The sequence below is a fragment of the Capricornis sumatraensis genome, chromosome 13, assembly GCF_032405125.1.
Source record: "Capricornis sumatraensis isolate serow.1 chromosome 13, serow.2, whole genome shotgun sequence".
Classification (NCBI taxonomy): domain Eukaryota; kingdom Metazoa; phylum Chordata; class Mammalia; order Artiodactyla; family Bovidae; genus Capricornis; species Capricornis sumatraensis.
Genome location: NC_091081.1, coordinates 20,872,577 through 20,891,260, shown reverse-complemented (window position 1 = coordinate 20,891,260; position 18,684 = coordinate 20,872,577).

Genomic DNA, 18,684 nt, shown 5'->3' with positions numbered 1-18,684 from the left:
AGAGCAAAGTATAGAGATTTCCTGTATACCCCCTCCCCCTACACAAACATAGCCTCCCGCATTACTACATGTCCCACCAGACACGGAACATTTATTACAGTTGATGAACCTGTATCAGCGCATCATAATCACCTAAAGTCCACAGTTTACGTTGGGGTTCTCTTTTGGTGTTGTACATACCATCAGTCAGTTCAGTCGCTCAGTCGTGTCCAACTCTGTGCAACCCCATGGACTGCAACACGCCAGGCCTCCCTGTCCATCACCAATTCCCAGTTTACTCAAACTCATGTCCATTGAGTCAGTGATGCCATCCAACCATCTCATCCTCTGTCATCCCCTTCTTCTCCCACATTCAATCTTTCCCAGCATCAGGGTCTTTTCCAGTGAGTCAGTTTTTCTCTTGAGAGAAGACTTTTTTGAGAGTTCAGAAGTATCAATTCTTCCGTACATACTATGGGTTTGGACAAATATGTAATGACATGTATTCACCATTATAGTATCACACATAGTAGTTTCACTGCCCTAAAAGTCCTCTTTGCTCCACAAAAAATGCTTTTTAATGTTCAGTCTCTTAAGCAGAAATATATAATACATTTAGAGATGCAGTATTTTTAAATAAGTTTTTCTTTTTTTTTAATGAATGAAATGACAGTTAAGATAAGTTGAAATGACGGTTAAGATAAGTTGAAATGACGGTTAAGGTAAGTTGAGGTGGGAGGAGTAACGTAGAAAAGATCAATGGTCAGAAGAAGGTGTAAATTCCTACCATGTTAAAAATAATTTGTGTTTTATTCTGAAACCTAGACAAACAGTAATGCCCAATAAAACCGCCATCTAACTTCCTGCAAATTGAGCAGATTGTTTTATCAAATAAAAAGTGATGATTTCATATATGAAGCTGGTACCTAAAGGCCTACACTATACACGTTTGCTTACAAGAAATAAAAATCGACTCTACCTTCAAGCAGGAAAGAATTTATTGGAAAGATTGGGACTAGCTCACAGAATCAAAGGAAAAACTAGAGCATATGGTAAGGATGGAGATCAAGTCTACCCCCAGGGCCCCAGGGAAAAAACGTAATGGAGAGTCCCTGAGCTTTTTCAGGGTTCTCTCTGCAGAACAAAGTGTTCCACTATTATCAGTGTTATTAATAGCTCCCCTCTTCTTCAAGAGTCACATCCTCAGAGGCAGAGACTAATTGTTCTAGCTTGAGTCACATGTTTGCCTTTAACTAAGGGACAGAAGCCAAGGCTACTTTGACAGTCTCCTCATGACCAAAGGGAAATCAGAAAGGGAAATATAAACTGGCACTGTAATTACTGCAGATGTTCCTATACCAGGCTTCCTGAAAAGAGCATGCTTTAGTTACATTCAATTTTCTCCAGGGACCATAGCTGTGCCTCCCTTGTGATTAACTGCATGCATTTGAGAGCTGCCTGACAGAGGATATAGGTGTGACTGTGAGATAATTTTCTATCAACCTACCTGTGAAAATGTGCTGTGTGCTTAGTCAGTCAGTCATGTCTGAATCTTTGTGACCCCATAGACTGTAGCCTGCCAGGCTCTTTTGTCTACGGGATTTTTCAGGCAAGAATAATAGAGTGGGTTGCCATTTCCTCCTCTGGGGACTTGTGAAAATGATCTACTTGCAAATAAATTTAAAACCTCATCAAAATCAGCTGCTGCTCTAAACAATAAAATTTATCAGCTATAGTGTTCTACAAAGATTTTCATCAAAATGACAAAGAAAGAAACTGTAGCAATTGAGCGTATGAACAAAGATGCCCATAAGAAGCTAAAACTTTCTCCAGAATGCTATGTTTTAAGTTAATCTTTTGGCAAATTTTGCATTACTTGCTTTATATCCGTATTTTCTTCTCCCCAGATCTTTATAACATTGATATTCCTTGGAGAAGAGCCTACTAATATTGTCGTTTCTAGTACTCCTTGGCACATTGACAAGTATCCCAAATACATGTGCACAGATATGCAGAAATCAGGGAAGTCATATGGTTTTCCTTGCTATTGTGTGGAGCTTCAATTCTTCTAATGAGTTAGAAGATCTAACAAAGATGAATGATGCTTGATGTGTAATGATTTGTATGATTTATAAATGATTTATACTCGCTGACTGCATGGATGTTGATAATCAGACATCTCACGCAATGAGGACCTTGAGAAAGAACCTAGTCTTGTACAGGTGAGGGAGTTCAGTCTTACAGGGGTGAAGTGACTATTCAGTTCAGTCGCTCAGTCATGTCCGACTCTTTGCGACCCCATGGACTGCAGCATGCCAGGCCTCCCTGTCCATCACCAACTCCCAGAGTACTCAAACTCATGTCTACTGATGGTGATGCCATCCAACCATCTCATCCTCTGTCATCCCCTTCTCCTCCCGCCTTCAATCTTTCCCAGCATCGGGGTCTTTTCAAATGAGTCAGCTCTTCACATAAGATGGCCATTGTGACTATTGGGTTCACACATATAGGAAGTGGGAGAACCAGAACTTGATTGCATCCAGGCGTTTTGACTTCAGTCCAGTACCCTTTCTACTATAGCATTCAAAACTACATTAAGATTCCCTGAGCACATTCTACTCACAGTGTCTCGAGTGGTAATAGGTTCAATAAAGTATCTGTATTCATCTGCTTGGGCAGCTGTAACAAAATCTCACAGGCTAGGTGACTTAAGTAACAGAAAATCTGTTCTGGAGGCTAGAAGCCCAAGGTCAAGATGTTGTAAGGGCTGGGTTTTGGTGAGGTGTCTCTTCCTGATTTGAAGAGGACTGTCTTCTCACCGTGTCCTCACGTGGCTTCTTGTCTGTGTGCACACACATGGGAAGAGAGAGATCTCTGACATCTCTTCTTCTTCTAAGGACATCAGTCCTATTATATTAGGCCCCACCTTTGTGACCTCAATTAACAGTAATTAAGGGCTTCCCTCTTAGCTCAGTTGGTAAAAGAATCTACCTGCAATGCAGGAGACCTGGGTTTGATTCTGGGGCCAGGAAGATCCCCTGGAGAAGGAAATAGCAACCCATTCCAGTTTTCTTTCCTGGGGAATCCCATGAACAGAGGAGCCTGGCAGCCTACAGTCCATGGGGTTGCAAGAGTCAGACACGACTTAGCGACTAAACCACCACCACCTCCCTAGAGGTCCTGTCTCCAAATACCATCACATTGGAGGTTAAGGCTTCACATATGAAGGAAACTTGGGGACACAATTCAGTCCATGAGAGTATTTATTCAACTTTCTATCTACCTACCTACCTACCTATCAATTTATCTCAATTTCTGACTCTTGATTAAGTTTGTTGATGAATTAACATAAAAAAGAAAAGGATAGCAGGTTGAAAGGCCAAGAAAGGGAAATTCTAAGGCCCAATTATTACACATTTACACTTAATGTACACATTTTAAAAGATCAGACAATTATGGATAATCATGGAAAACAGCTAGTGACCAGGACTGAGATATTAGATGAGTGAAACTGGGAAGGAAAGATGAAATATGGAATATAAGAGACTGCTTCAACTGGAAGGTGAATGTAAATGGAGTTGGAGAAGGGGTGGTCATCCTAGCACAGGGTACATTCAATGCCTAGGAGAGAATTACATGGTATATGAAGGTAGATAACCTGTCAGAGACCAGTTTTTACTCTGTTAATTTTCAGTGCCTGTTTCCTCATGCATAAGATGGGGATTACATACAACCTCCCAGAATTAGTTCTTTCGAATTAAACCTAATATATGGAAGAAAGATATTTCCATAATTTGCAAATCTGCCTCTCTCTACAAATGGAAACCTTGCTCTGTACCCCAACTGTCAGTCATATGGTGGCATTTGTAAATGGCATCCATCCACGAGGGCTTTGCAGTGGCCAGCATGTATCCATAATGCAGGCCCTTCTCTTCCCTCACTAAATCCTCCCAACAATTCAAAACACACCTGTTTAGTCCTACCAAGCCTCAGAACCAAGCCGCTCACTGCCCGATCACACTCCTCCTACTGGTTGCTCCCTCAGTAATACAAATCATGGTGGCAGCCTATATAAAGCCTATTTAAAGGTGCACTTTTGGAGAAGGCAATGGCACCCACTCCAGTACTCTTGCCTGGAAAATCCCATGGGCAGAGGAGCCTGGTGGGCTGCAGTCCATGGGGTCACGAAGAGTTGGACATGACTGAGCGACTTCACTTTCACTTTTCACTTTCATGCATTGGAGAAGGAAATGGCAACCCACTCCAGTGTTCTTGCCTGGAGAATCCCAGGGACAGGGGAGCCTGGTGGGCTGTCGTCTATGGGGTCGCACAGAGTCGGACACGACTGAAGTGACTTAGCAGCAGCAGCAGCAGCAAAGGTGCAATTTAATGCATCTGGTAAGGGCTTGACTGTTCTTGGATGAAAGACCAGTCTCCCACTCAGCCCTTGGGGAAGGCGGTGAGAAGTTCATCCTAGTTTGGAACCTGAGAAGGAAAGACTGAAGTGAATATTCTGAAAATGAGGGAAAGAGGGCACCAGTTTCTCCTTTCTGACACACACTCACAAGGTCACACGTGAATATACTGCTTTTTATCACAGCTGATATTTTCATTCAGGACCATTTCTAGTTTCTACTCAGAATTGCTTAGAATTCATAAACTTTACAGAGTTTTTCCTCTCAGACTTTATAAATTTCTGTTATCCCATATGTGTAATAGCAGTAAAGTGTAGACTTGTATTCTTTTGATGTGTAGGATTTCAGTCTATGCCGTGGCAAAGGGGCTCACGAGTCTTTTCAAAAATCTTTGGTTCAGTTACATCTGTGAATGCCTCCCTCATTTCCAAAGGAGGAGACTCATGGAGAAACTGGTTTGAGACGGGAACTGTGTCCTGGTTTTAGACAAGAACTAGGCCTTTCCAGGTGGTCAGACGGTCAAGAATCCACCAGCAGTGTGGGAGACCGGGCTTCAATCCCTGGGTCGGGAAGATCCTCTGGAGAAGGAAATGGCAACGCACTCCACTATTCTTGCCTAGAAAATTCCATGGACAGAGGAGCCTGGTGAGCTCAAGTCGATGGGGGTCGCAAAGAATCAGACATGACTGAGGGACTATCACACCCAGAAACACACATGTTTTCAAGGCTGATGCTGAGAAGACCCTTCTTCCTCTGAATGTGAAAGTTGCTCAGTCGTGTCCAACTCTTTGCGACCCCATGGACTGTAGTCCATGGAATTCTCCAGGCCAGAATACTGAAGTGGGTAGCCTTTTCCTTTTCCAAAGAATCTTCCCAACCTAGGGATTGAACCCAGGTCTCCCACATTGCAGGTGGATTCTCTACCAGCTGAGCTACAAGGGAAACCCAAGAATACTGGAGTGGGTAGCCTATCCCCTCTCCAGATCTTTCCGACCCAGAAATCCAACCAGGGTCTCCTGCATTGCAGGTGGATTTTTTACCAACTGAGCTATCAGGGAAGCCTCCTCCTCTGAAGGTGTCCTTTTCTTTCTCTAAAGGTTTGTTTGTTTGTTTTATTAGATCCCATCATCAAAAAAAAAAAATGCTCTGGTATTGAGGCTGTAGCCAAAAATGTTCCTTCTCATAAAACAGCCATGTATGTATGTGTGTGTAGGTGGTGAAGGTTGGATATGGGCATCCACTGACATTTGACTGTTTCATCCCTTTTATATATAGGTTATATAGAATTCACCAGCCCTGAGAAACTGAATAATAATAGTAATTTTTGTAAAGTTCTAGCTTAACCAGGCAGAGAAGGCAATGGCACCCCACTCTAGTACTCTTGCCTGGAAAATCCCATGGACTGAGGAGCCTGGTGGGCTGCAGTCCATGGGGTCGCTACAGTCAGACAGGACTGAGTGACTTCACTTTGACTTTTCACTTTCATGCATTGGAGAAGGAAATGGCAACCCACTCCAGTGTTCTTGCCTGGAGAATCCCAGGGACGGGGGAACCTGGTGGGCTGCCGTCTATGGGGTCGCACAGAGTCGGACACGACTGAAGCGACTTAGCAGCAGCAGCAGCAGCAGCTTAACCAGGAGTCATGGCTCAGTTATGTCATTCATTACTTGGTTAATTAGATATTTTTCTGTTCAGTTCAGTTAAGTCACTCATTCATGTCCGACTGTTTGTGACTCCATGGACTGCAGCATGCCAAGCTTCCCTGTCCATCACCAACTCCCAGAACCTACTCAAACTCATGTTCATCATGTCAGTGATGCCATCCAACCATCTCATCCTCTGTCGTCCCCTTCTCCTCCTGCCCCCAATCCCTCCCAGCATCAGGGTCTTTTCCAACGAGTCAACTCTTCTCATGAGGTGGCTAGAGTTTCAGCTTTAGCATCATTCCTTTCAAAGAAATCCCAGGGCTGATCTCCTTTAGAATGGGCTGGTTGGATCTCCTTGCAGTCCAAGGGACTCTCAGGAGTCTTCTCCAACACCACAGTTCAAAAGCATCAATTCTTCGGCACTCAGCCTTCTTCACAGTCCAACTCTCACATCCATACATGACTACTGGAAAAACCATAGCCTTGACTAGACGGACCTTTGTTGGCAAAGTAATGTCTCTGCTTTTCAATATGCTATCTAGGTTGGTCATAACTTTCCTTCCAAGGAGTAAGCATCTTTTAATTTCATGGCTGCAATCACCATCTGCAGTGATTTTGGAGCCTCCCAAAATAAAGTCTGACACTGTTTCCACTGTTTCCCCATCTATTTCCCATGAAGTGATGGGACCAGATGCCATGATCTTAGTTTTCTGAATGTTGAGTTTTAAGCCAACATTTTCACTCTCCTCTTTCACTTTCATCAAGAGGCTTTTTAAATCCTCTTCACTTTCTGCCATAAGGGTGGTGTCATCTGCATATCTGAGGTTATTGATATTTCTCCAAGCAATCTTGATTCCAGCTTATGCTTCTTTCAGCCCAGCGTTTCTTATGATGTACTCTGCATATAAGTTAAATTAACAGGGTGACAATATACAGCCTTGACATACTCATTTTCCTATTTGGAACCAGTCTGTTGTTGCATGTCAAGTTCTAACTTTTGCTTCCTGACCTGCATATAGGTTTCTCAAGAGGCAGGTCAAGTGGTCTGGTATTCCCATCTCTTTCAGAGTTTCCCACAGTTTATTGTGATCCACACAGGCAAAGGCTTTGGCATAGCCAATAAAGCGGAAATAGATGTTTTTCTGGAATTCTCTTGCTTATTACTATGAAACATAGTGACCTATATTTCAGTATTCTATATTACTTAGAAATTATCTATGGAACTCAAATAGATTCATCACTTAACCCTATTTAATATTATTCCCAACTGCTAGAGTTAACTAAGAGTCTTAGAAATTCTATTTAAAATGACACACTAAATGCTGACATAGTAAGTTCATCAGAATTTATATCAGCTGACCCTTGAACAACATGGATTTGAACTGTGTGGATCTACTTTGATGTGGATTTTTTTCAACAAATATATATAGGACTCCACGACTGGTGGTTGGTTCAATCCACAGATGTGGAACTATGGAAATGGAAGGCCAACTATGGGACTTGAACACTGTCAAATTTTGGTTTCCATGGTAGGTCCGGAACCAATCCCCCATGGATAGTGAGAGATGACTAGAGTTCTAAGTTTACATTTTTCCTGATTTCCACCTTATGTGGTGGTAAACTTATCTAATCAATAACATGGTATAAAAAGTTCAGGAAGTTCAGATTAACTAGTGTCTTTATGAGAAGACAAATCCAGGGAATAAATTTACAGATTAAAAAAAAAAAATTCCAAACTGTCAAACAAGGATAATTTCCCCAAGGATTTTGGATTCCTGTATAAAAATGATTATGATTTAGCAGTTTCTCTGAGAAAGTGATTTTTTTCCCCCTTCAAAAGCTAGTACATAGTTCACTTTCTTTATGTTCTGGAAATTCTAGTTATATTAGATTTATGTAAGTACTTCTTAGCCTCTGTAAACCAATCAGAATAAAGCTCCTTTTACTTAAGACAGTTTATAATTTGAGTCAGGTGTTGGCCAACTTTTCATGTAAATGACCAGATAATATAAATTTTAGATGTTGTGGCCCATATGGTCTCTGTTGCAACTATTCAACTCTGCCAGAGATGATTCATAAATGAGTGAACATGGCTACCTTCCAATAAAACAACAATAAAAATGGTGGTAGACTTCCAGTTTACAGTTCAGCATACAAGGCATGTGGACGTTGTAACCACAAGTGACAAGCTAAACAAACTGAACAAATCAACAACTCTTCTTAGATCCACAAGAGCAGTGAGGTCACAGGGCAAACTGCTGCCCCCAAATTGAAGAGACAGACAGCAGAAAACAGAGAATTACAATTTATCAGGGCCGACGCCTCCACGGGAGCCAGCGCTCTGGTAGGAACACCTGACCTGTAATTGATGAATTGCTGGAGGCTCAGAGTGGACAAGTCTGAGAATTAAAAACTCTGGGTGGGGAGGCCCAGATATACAGAGGCCCCTCTTTTTGTGAGTTTTACCATCAGGAACTCAACCAGGCTCACAACTGAATACTAGAGGAATAGTCCCTCATACTTCTGGCAAGAGGAGGAGGAAAGGACCATTTTGAAATGCGCCAGAAATTCTACTCCTAACAAGACCTGCTCTCAACATGCAATTTTGCCAGAGCCTAAACTGCTGGGGTTTTATCAGAACCTGACTGACCTAGGGGAAGGGAAATACTCAACTCCAGCCCACTCCAGCCTTTCACATGCAGGAAGGGAAATACAGTTGGCCCTCTGTATTTCCCAATTCCACATCCATGAATTTAACCAACTGCAGATTGAAAAAATATATATATATTTTAATTCAGAAAGTGCCAGAAGCAAAACTTGACCATTTGCTGCACTCCAGCAACTATTTACACTGCATTTAAATTGTATTCACAACTATTTACATAACACAATATGCTACTGGAGATCAGTGGGGAAATGACTCCAGAAAGAATGAAGGGATGGAGCCAAAGCAAAAACAATACCCAGTTGTGGATGTGACTGGTGATAGAAGCAAGGTCCGATGCTGTAAAGAGCAATATTGCCTAGGAACCTGGAACGTTAGGTCCATGAATCAAGGCAAATTGGAAGTGGTCAAATAGCAGATGGCAAGAGAGAATGTCGACATTCTAGGAATCAGCGAACTAAAATGGACTGGAATGGGTGAATTTAACTCAGATGACCATTATATCTACTATTGTGGGCAGGAATCCCTTAGAAGAAATGGAGTAGCCATCATAGTCAACAAAAGAGTCCGAAATGCAATATTTGGATGCAATCTCAAAAATGACAAAATGATCTCTGTTCATTTCCAAGGCAAATCATTCAATATCACAGTAATCCAAGTCTATGCCCCAACCAGTAACGCTGAAGAAGCTGAAGTTGAATGGTTCTATGAAGACCTACAAGACCTTTTAGAACTAACACCCAAAAAAGATGTCCTTTTCATTATAGGGGAATGGAATGCAAAAGTAGAAAGTCAAGAAACACTGGAGTAACAGGCAAATTTGGCCTTGGAATGGGGAATGAAGCAGGGCAAAGACTAATAGAGTTTTGCCAAGAAAATGCACTGGTCATAGCAAACACCCTCTTTCAACAACACAAGAGAAGACTCTACACATGGACATCACCAGATGGTCAACACCGAAATCAGATTGATTATATTCTTTGCAGCCAAAGATGGAGAAGCTCTATACTGTCAGCGAAAACAAGACCTGGAGCTGACTGTGGCCCAGATCATGAATTCCTTATTGCCAAATTCAGATTTAAATTGAAGAAAGTAGGGAAAACCACTAAACCATTCAAATATGACCTAAATCAAATCCCTTTTGATTATACAGTGGAAGTAAGAAATAGATTTAAGGGACTAGATCTGATAGATAGAGTGCCTGATGAACTATGGACAGAGGCTCGTGACATTGTACAGGAGACAGGGATCAAGACCATCCCCAAGGAAAAGAAATGCAAAAAGGCAAAATGGCTGTCTGGGGAGGCCTTACAAATAGCTGTGAAAAGAAGAGATGTAAAAAGCAAAGGAGAAAAGGAAAGATATAAGCATCTGAATGCAGAGTTCCAAGGAATAGCAAAGAGTGATAAGAAAGCCTTCCTCAGTGATCAATGCAAAGAAATAGAGGAAAACAACAGAATGGGGAAGACTAGAGAGCTCTTCAAGAAAATTAGAGATACCAAGGGAACATTTCATGCAAAGATGGGCACAATAAAGGACAGAAATGGTAGGGACCTAACAGAAGCAAAAGATATTAAGAAAAGGTGGCAAGAATACACAGAAGAACTGTACAAAAAAGATCTTCACGACCAAGATAATCACGATGGTGTGATCACTAATCTAGAGCCAGACATCCCGGAATGTGAAGTCAAGTGGGCCTTAGAAAGTATCACTACGAACAAAGCTAGTGGAGGTGATGGAATTCCAGTGGAGCTATTTCAAATCCTAAAAGATGATGCTGTGAAAGTGCTGCACTCAATATGCCAGCAAATTTGGAAAACTCAGCAGTGGCCACAGGACTGGAAAAGATCAGTTTTCATTCCAGTTCCAAAGAAAGGCAATGCCAAAGAATGCTCAAACTACGGCCCAGTTGCACTCATCTCACACGCTAGTAAAGTAATGCTCAAAATTCTCCAAGCCAGGCTTCAGCAATACATGAGCTATGAACTTCCAGATGTTCAAGCTGGTTTTAGAAAAGACAGAGGAACCAGAGATCAAATTGCCAACATCCTCTGGGTCATGGAAAAAGCAAGAGAGTTCCAGAAACACATCTATTTCTACTTTATTGACTATGACAAAGCCTTTGACTGTGTGGATCACAATAAACTGTGGAAAATTCTGGAAGAGATGGGAATATCAGACCACCTGACCTGCCTCTTGAGAAACCTATATGCAGGTCAGGAAGCAAAAGTTAGAACTAGACATGCAACAACAGACTGGTTCCAAATAGGAAAAGGAGTACGTCAAGGCTGTATATTGTCACCCTGCTTATTTAACTTATATGCAGAGTACATCATGAGAAACGCTGGGCTGGAAGAAACACAAGCTGGAATCAAGATTGCCTGGAGAAATATCAATAACCTCAGATATGCAGATGACGCCACCCTTATGGCAGAAAGTGAAGAGGATTTAAAAAGCCTCTTGATGAAAGTGAAAGAGGAGAGTGAAAATGTTGGCTTAAAACTCAACATTCAGAAAACTAAGATCATGGCATCTGGTCCTATCACTTCATGGGAAATAGATGGGGAAACAGTGGAAACAGTGTCAGACTTTATTTTGGGAGGCTCCAAAATCACTGCAGATGGTGACTGCAGTCATGAAATTAAAAGATGCTTACTCCTTGGAAGGAAATTTATGACCAACCGAGATAGCATATTCAAAAGCAGAAACATTACTTTGCCAACAAAGGTCCGTCTAGTCAAGGCTATGGTTTTTCCAGTGGTAATGTATGGATGTGAGAGTTGGACTGTGAAGAAAGCTGAGTGCCAAAAAATTGATGCTTTTGAACAGTGGTGTTGGAGAAGACTCTTGAGAGTTCCTTGGACTGCAAGGAGATCCAACCAGCCCATTCTAAAGGAGACCAGTCCTGGGTGTTCTTTGGAAGGAATGATGCTGAAGCTGAAACTCCAATACTTTGGCCACCTCATGTGAAAAGTTGACTCATTGGAAAAGACTCTGATGCTGGGAGGGATTGGGGGCAGGAGGAGAAGGGGACAACAGAGGATGAGATGGCTGAATGGCATAACCAACTCGCTGGACATGAGTTTGGGTAAACTCCAAGTGTTGGTGATGGACAGGGAGGCCTGGCGTGCTGCGATTCAAGGGGTTGCAAAGAGTTAGACACGACGGAGTGACTGAACTGAACTTTGTATTAGGTAGTAGAAATAATCTAGACATGAGAAAGTGTATGGGAGAATTGCTTAGGTTACACCATGCCATTCCATATAAGGGATTGAGCATCTGAGGATTTTGGTATCCATACGTGGTCTTGGAACCAAATTCCTGTGGATATTGAGGGATGAGTTACCCAACTCTTGCCCACTCTAGTACTCCCAAAATGAAATACTCAGGTATAAATCTAACAAAGTACATATGAGATCTCTATGAGAGAAACTACGAAACACTGATGGAAGAAATAGAGGAACTAAATAAATGGGGAGATATATCCCGTGTCCATGTATTGTTGTTGTTGTTCAGTCACACAGTCATGTCTGACTCTTTGGGACCCCATGGACTGCACCACACCAGGCTTCCCTGTCTTTTACCGTCTCCTGGAGCTTGCTCAAACTCATGTCCACTGAGTCCGTGATGCCATCCGACCATCTTGTCCTCTGTCATCTCCCTCTCCTCCTGCCTTCAATCTTTCCCAACATCAGGGTCTTTTCAATGAGTCAGCTCTTAGCACCAGGTGGCCAAAGTATCAGCTTCAGCATCAGTCCTTCCAGTGAATATTCAGAACTGATTTGCTTTAGGATGGACTAGTTGGATCTCTTTGCAGTCCAAGAGACGCTCAAGTGTCTTCTCCAACACCACAGTTCAAAAGCATCAGTTCTTTAGTGCTCAGCCCTCCTGATGGTCCAAGTCTCACATCCATACATGACTATTGGAAAAACCATAGCTTTGACTATACGGACCTTTGTTGGCAAAGTAATATCTCTGATTTTTGTACAGCAAGAGTCAATATTGTTAAGATGTTCTTCATAAGTTGATCTATAGATTCAGTGCAATCCCAGTAAGAATGCTTGGAAGTCATTTTTTTGATATAAAAATATATCCAAATATGTATTTACTAGATGGACATGAGTTTGAGCAAGGTCTGGGAGATGGTGATGGACAGGGAAGCCTGGCTTGCTGCAGTCCATTGGGTCGCAAGGAGTCAGACACAACTGAGGGACTGAACTGAACTGAACTGAATCCTAAAGTTTATATGGAGAGACAAAAGACCCAGAATAACCGCCTAAATATTAAAGGAGCAGAACAAAACTGAAGAACTGATACCACTCAGTTTTATAGCACAGCAGTAATCATGACAGTTTGGCAGTCATGAAAGAATAGACAAGTAGGTCAGTGGTGCAAAATAGAGAAGTGGTAGTCCATCAGTTGTGTCTGACTCTGTGTGACCCAACAGACTGTAACTTGCCAGGCTTCTCAGTCCATGGGATTCTCCAGGCAAGAATACTGGAGTGGATTGCCATTCCCCTCTTCAACAAAATAGAGAACTCAGAAATAAATCCGTATAGTTAACCCATCTTTGACAAAGGAGGAAAGGCAATTCAATGGAGAAATGATAGTCTTTTTAACAAATGGCGCTGAAACAATAGGACACCTACATGCAAAATTCCAATACAGAAAGAGACTTCACACCCTTCACAAGAATCACTCAAGATATATCATGAACTTAAATTAAAACATAAAGCTATGAAATGCTTAGAATATCACACAAGAGAAAACATAGTGAACCTTGTGTATGGCAATGACTTTTTAGATAGTGAACAACCCTATCCATAAAAAAAATAATTGGCAGATAAACACAATGGAATACTACCCAGTCATAAAAAGAATACAATAATGCCATTTGCAGCAACACAGATGGACCTAGAGATTTTCTTTTTTTTTTAAGAGATTTTCATACTAAATAAATAAGTCAGAAAGAGAAAGACAAATACCATATATATCATTTATATGTGAAATCTAAAATAGGACACGAATGAACTCATTTATGAAACAGAAATGGACTCATAGATACAGAAAACAAACTTATGGTCACTAAAGGGGAAACAGAGTTGAGGAAGAATAGATTAGGAGCTTGGGATTAGCAGATACAAACTACTATATATAAAACAAATAAGCAGCAAGGTCCTACTGTATAGCACAGGGAACCAGATTCATCCTACAATAAACCAAAAGCAAAGTGTATGAAACAGAATATCTATATGTGTAACTGAATCACATTGCTGTATATCAGATACTGACACAATATTATTAATCCACTATACTCCAAAAAGAGAAAAAGAATGTGGAGCAACAGCAACTTTCAATCTTAAATGATGGGAATGCAGTATGGTACAGCCACTTTGAAAGATACAAAGCTGGAGATACTCTTACCACATGATAAGAAATTGGGAAAGGAGTACGTCAACGCTGTATATTGTTACCCTGCTTATTTAATGTTATGCCCGGTGTCCGAGTCCCCAAAACTGAGAGAATAAGACGTCCACAGCAATGCAAAAGCATAAAGGGGTTTATTGCTAGCTCGAGTTAGGGCCCAAGTCTCATCCAGCACAGTGGAATCTTGACAAGGGCCCTGAGCTCTAAATCACAGCTGCTTATATACAGGCGGTCTTTTGTCTCAGCAATAGTGTAGTTGGCATGTGGTGATTGACTCAACCTTGGGTCATCGTGGTGATTGATTTAAACTTGGCGTCATTGGGGGGGACCTTGGTGTCATCGGGGACCTTGGTGTTATCGGGGACCTTGGTGGGGCTTCCTAGAATTATGACTCATGCTTATAAGAACCTGAGACCTAGGCCTAGTGTGGCCTGTCGAGGCTGTCATGGCTCAGGTCAGGTCCCAACATTTAAATTATATGCAGAGTACATCATGTGAAATGCTGGGCTGGATGAAGCACAAGCTGGAATCAAGATTGCTGGGAGAAAAATCAATAACCTCAGATATGCAGATGACACCACCCTTATGGCAGAAAGCGAAAAACTAAAGAGCCTGTTGATGAAAGTGAAAGAGGAAAGTGAAAAAGCTGGGTTAAAACTCAACAGTCAGAAAACTAAGATCACAGCATCCGGTCCCATCACTTCATGGCAAATAGATGAGGAAACAGTGGAAACAGTGACAGGTTTTATTTTCTTGGGTTCCAAAATCACTGCAGAAGGTGACTGCAGCCATGAAATTAAAAGACGCTTGCTTGCTCCTTGGAAGAAAAGCTATGACCAACCTAGACAGCATATTAAAAAGCAGAGACATTACTTTACCAACAAAGGTCCATCTAGTCAAAGCTATGGTTTTTCCAGGAGTCATGTATGGATGTGAGAGTTGGGTTATAAAGAGAGCTGAGCCCTGAAGAATAGGTGCTTTTGAACTGTGATGTTGGAGAAGACACTTGAGAGAGTCCCTTGGACTGCAAGGAGATCCACCCAGTCCTAAAGGAAATCAGTCCTGAATATTCATTGGAAGGACTGATGCTGAAGGTGAAACTTCAGTGCTTTGACCATTTGATGTGAAGAACTGACTCACTTGAAAGGACCCTGATACTGGGAAAGATTGAAAGCAGGAGGAGAAGGGGATGACAGAAGATGAGATGGTTGGATAGCATCACCAACTCTATGGACATGAGTTTGAGCAAGCTCCAGGAGTTGGTGATGGACAGGGAAGCCTGGTGCTGCAGTCCACAGGGTTGCAAAGAGTTGGACATGACTGAGCGACTGAACTGATAAAGCTAGTAAAAAGATCAGCGATTATGAGGAGCTGAGGGTGGGGAATGGGAGGGATACACAGGTAAAGCACAGAGGATTTTTAGGGCAGTGAAAGTCCTCTGTGTGATACCATAATGATAGGCACAGTCATTATTCATTTGCCTAAACCCACAGAATGTACAACACCAAGAGCCACTTGTAATGTAAACTACGGACTTTGGGTGGTAACATTATGTTCATCACTGGTGACAAATGGACCGATCTGGTGGGGCTGTTGTCATGGAGGAGGCTGTGCGTGTGTGCGTGCAGGAAGGGATGGGAAATCTCTGTACCTTCCTCTCAATTTTGCTGGGAACCTAGAACTGCCCTAAAAATAGTCTTAATAATAACGCAAAATATAATAATCTCTTATGGGATATAAAACATGTGTGCAAGTAAATACATTGCACACTTGCAGGAAAGGCAGGAGGGGGTGAGCAGGTTTATGTTAGTCCAGGTCCTCTAAAAGCAGATCATGAGACTGGAGTAGCCACGCTGGAGAACCGTGAGGTCATGGCCTGTGAGGGGACATAGGGAGGAAGCTGGGGAAGGAGAGGAGAGCTGTCGGGTCAAAGTGTACATCTCACGTGCTTCACACATGCACATGGAATATTTATTAAGATTGACTACATGTTAGGTCAAAGCATGTCAGATCATGGAAATCATTACAATGTGTTTCTTAACGTGGTAATTAAGTTGCCTCCCACTCCAGTATTCTTGCCTAGAGAATCTCATAGACAGAGGAGCCTGGCGAGCTTCAGTCCATGGGGTTTCAAAGAATCGGACACGACTGCCGCGACTTGGCATGCATGCAAGCATTGCTTAATTTCCAAGCATTTGGGAGCTTTTTCTTTGTTCCCAATGCTTGGAAATTAAGCAATACGTTTCTGAAAAAAAGGCATGCTCAAAAACATCATGTTGGAAATAAAATATTTGTAACTAAAGGATAATGAAATATTATTCATCTGGAATGCCAGAAGGAATGGAGGTTGTCGTTGCTGTTGTTTTACCTTTTACATAGACTATTTCAAACACATTAAAGTGAGAAGGGAACCCTCAGTACACTCTGCTCTATTTTGCTGTGAACCTAAAATTACTCTAAAGTCAGTTAAAGAAAGAAATAAACATGGAATCGGGCAGACTTGGTCCATGGTCATGGTTTATTGACCCTTGGTCAAAATTGTTAATATCCTACAGACAATGGAGGAACCTGTAAAACTATACCAAAATACAGACAGCAGGAAACTCCACAGGACATTCTTATTTCTTCAGACATAAATCGGAAAGGAAAACAGGGAAGGAGATGAGATGAACAGACTGATAAGAGACCCAAGAGACCTACCAATCAGATACAAAATGTGGATCTCACATGGATCCTGATTCAAACTGCAAAAATACAAAAAAATTTAAAAATTTGAGGATTATAGAAACAGTTGAAAATTTGAACACTGATTTGATATTTAATGACATTTGGGAAATGTTCTTAACTTTTTAAGTATGATAATCTATTATGGTGACAGATTCGAAAAGAGCTTGTTATTTGAGGTAGGATGAAAATTAATGATGTGTAGGATTTGTTTTAAAATATTACGAGGGACTTAACTCTTGATGAAAGTGAAAGAGCAGAGTGAAAAAGTTGGCTTAATACTCAACATTCAGAAAAATAAGATCTGGTCCCATCACTTCATGGCAAATAGATGGGGAAACAATAGAAACAGTGACAGACTTTATTTTGGGGGCCTTCAAAATCACTGCGGATGGTGACTGCAGCCATGAAATTAAAAGAAACTTTGTCCTTGGAAGAAAAGCTATGGCCAACCTAGACAGCATATTAAAAAGCAGAGACATTACTTTGCCAACAAAGGTCCGTCTAGTCAAAGCTGTGGTTTTTCAAGTTGAACTGTGGTGCTGGAGGAGACTCTTGAGAGTCCCTTGGACTGCAAGGAGATCCAACCAGTCCATCCTAAAGGAAATGTCTCGAATATTCATTGGAAGGACTGATGCTAAAGCTGAAACTCCAATCCTTTGGCCACCTGATGCAAAGAACTGACTCATTGGAAAAGACCCTGATGCTGGGAAAGATTGAAGGTGGGAGGAGACAGGGACGACAGAGGATGAGGTGGTTGGATGGCATCACTGACTCAATGGACATGAGCTTGAGTAAACTCCGGGAGTTGGTGATGGACAGACAGGGAGGCCTGGAGTGCTGCAGTCCATGGGGTTGCCAAGAGTTGGACACAACTGAGCGACTGAACTGAACTGAACTAACTTTTTCTTTGAGGAGAAGTGAATGAGGATATAGGTTTGCCCATGAATCAGTGACTGTTTAATCTGTGTGATGCTATATGGAAGTTCATCACGCTTTAACGTATTTGAAATTGTTCATGTAAAAGCTAAACAAACGCCACTATTCTACATTTGCAGTTATATTTGCTTCTTTGTCACTTGTAACTTCCTTACTTTTTTTTCAGTTTAATATGTACTTACAGTGTGCTTTTTCAAGCTAAACACATATATCTAATTTAGTTGGATGTGGGGTTAAATGTAGACAACATAATCATCTTATATAAAAATGCCTTGCCACATTCTTTTATCTGACATAAATTGAAATGTTATACAGCTTGCAAAACCCATTCTGTCATGTCAGTCTGCACTCTCCATAATAGGTTTTAACAGAATGTTAAGCACGGCTTCTAAATGCTCTTCAGTTGAACAGATTTAATTTTTAATTTATCAGTTGACTGATCATATAAATTCTATGTACTGGATCCATAACTGCTTGAAGAATAACTTTCCAATAGCTGTATAGATCATTTTCTCTTTTGCTCTATAACAGATATGCTACCAAATATGTGGCGATATTAAAGTTTTCTCTTGAATGGCTAAGAAATTGTTCCCATAACTATTTGTCTTTTTCTTTCCTTTAATTTTAAGAAACTTATTGACAAATTCAGCACGCTTCCAAGTATTTTTTTGAAGGTTTTAAACTTTTGTTTGCAAAGTATCATTACAAATACGTTTTAAAGTTCAGGGTCTCATTCTTGGTGCTCACGTATTTGACTAAAATATATTTTAAAATAATTTTCACTTAAAATTTTCGTATCTAGCTCTATTTTTTGGAATGTGACTCAATGGAAATCAAAGTTTACCCTTTGAGTCAATATTTTTTTTCTTAATATTGTCGTTCTTTATGC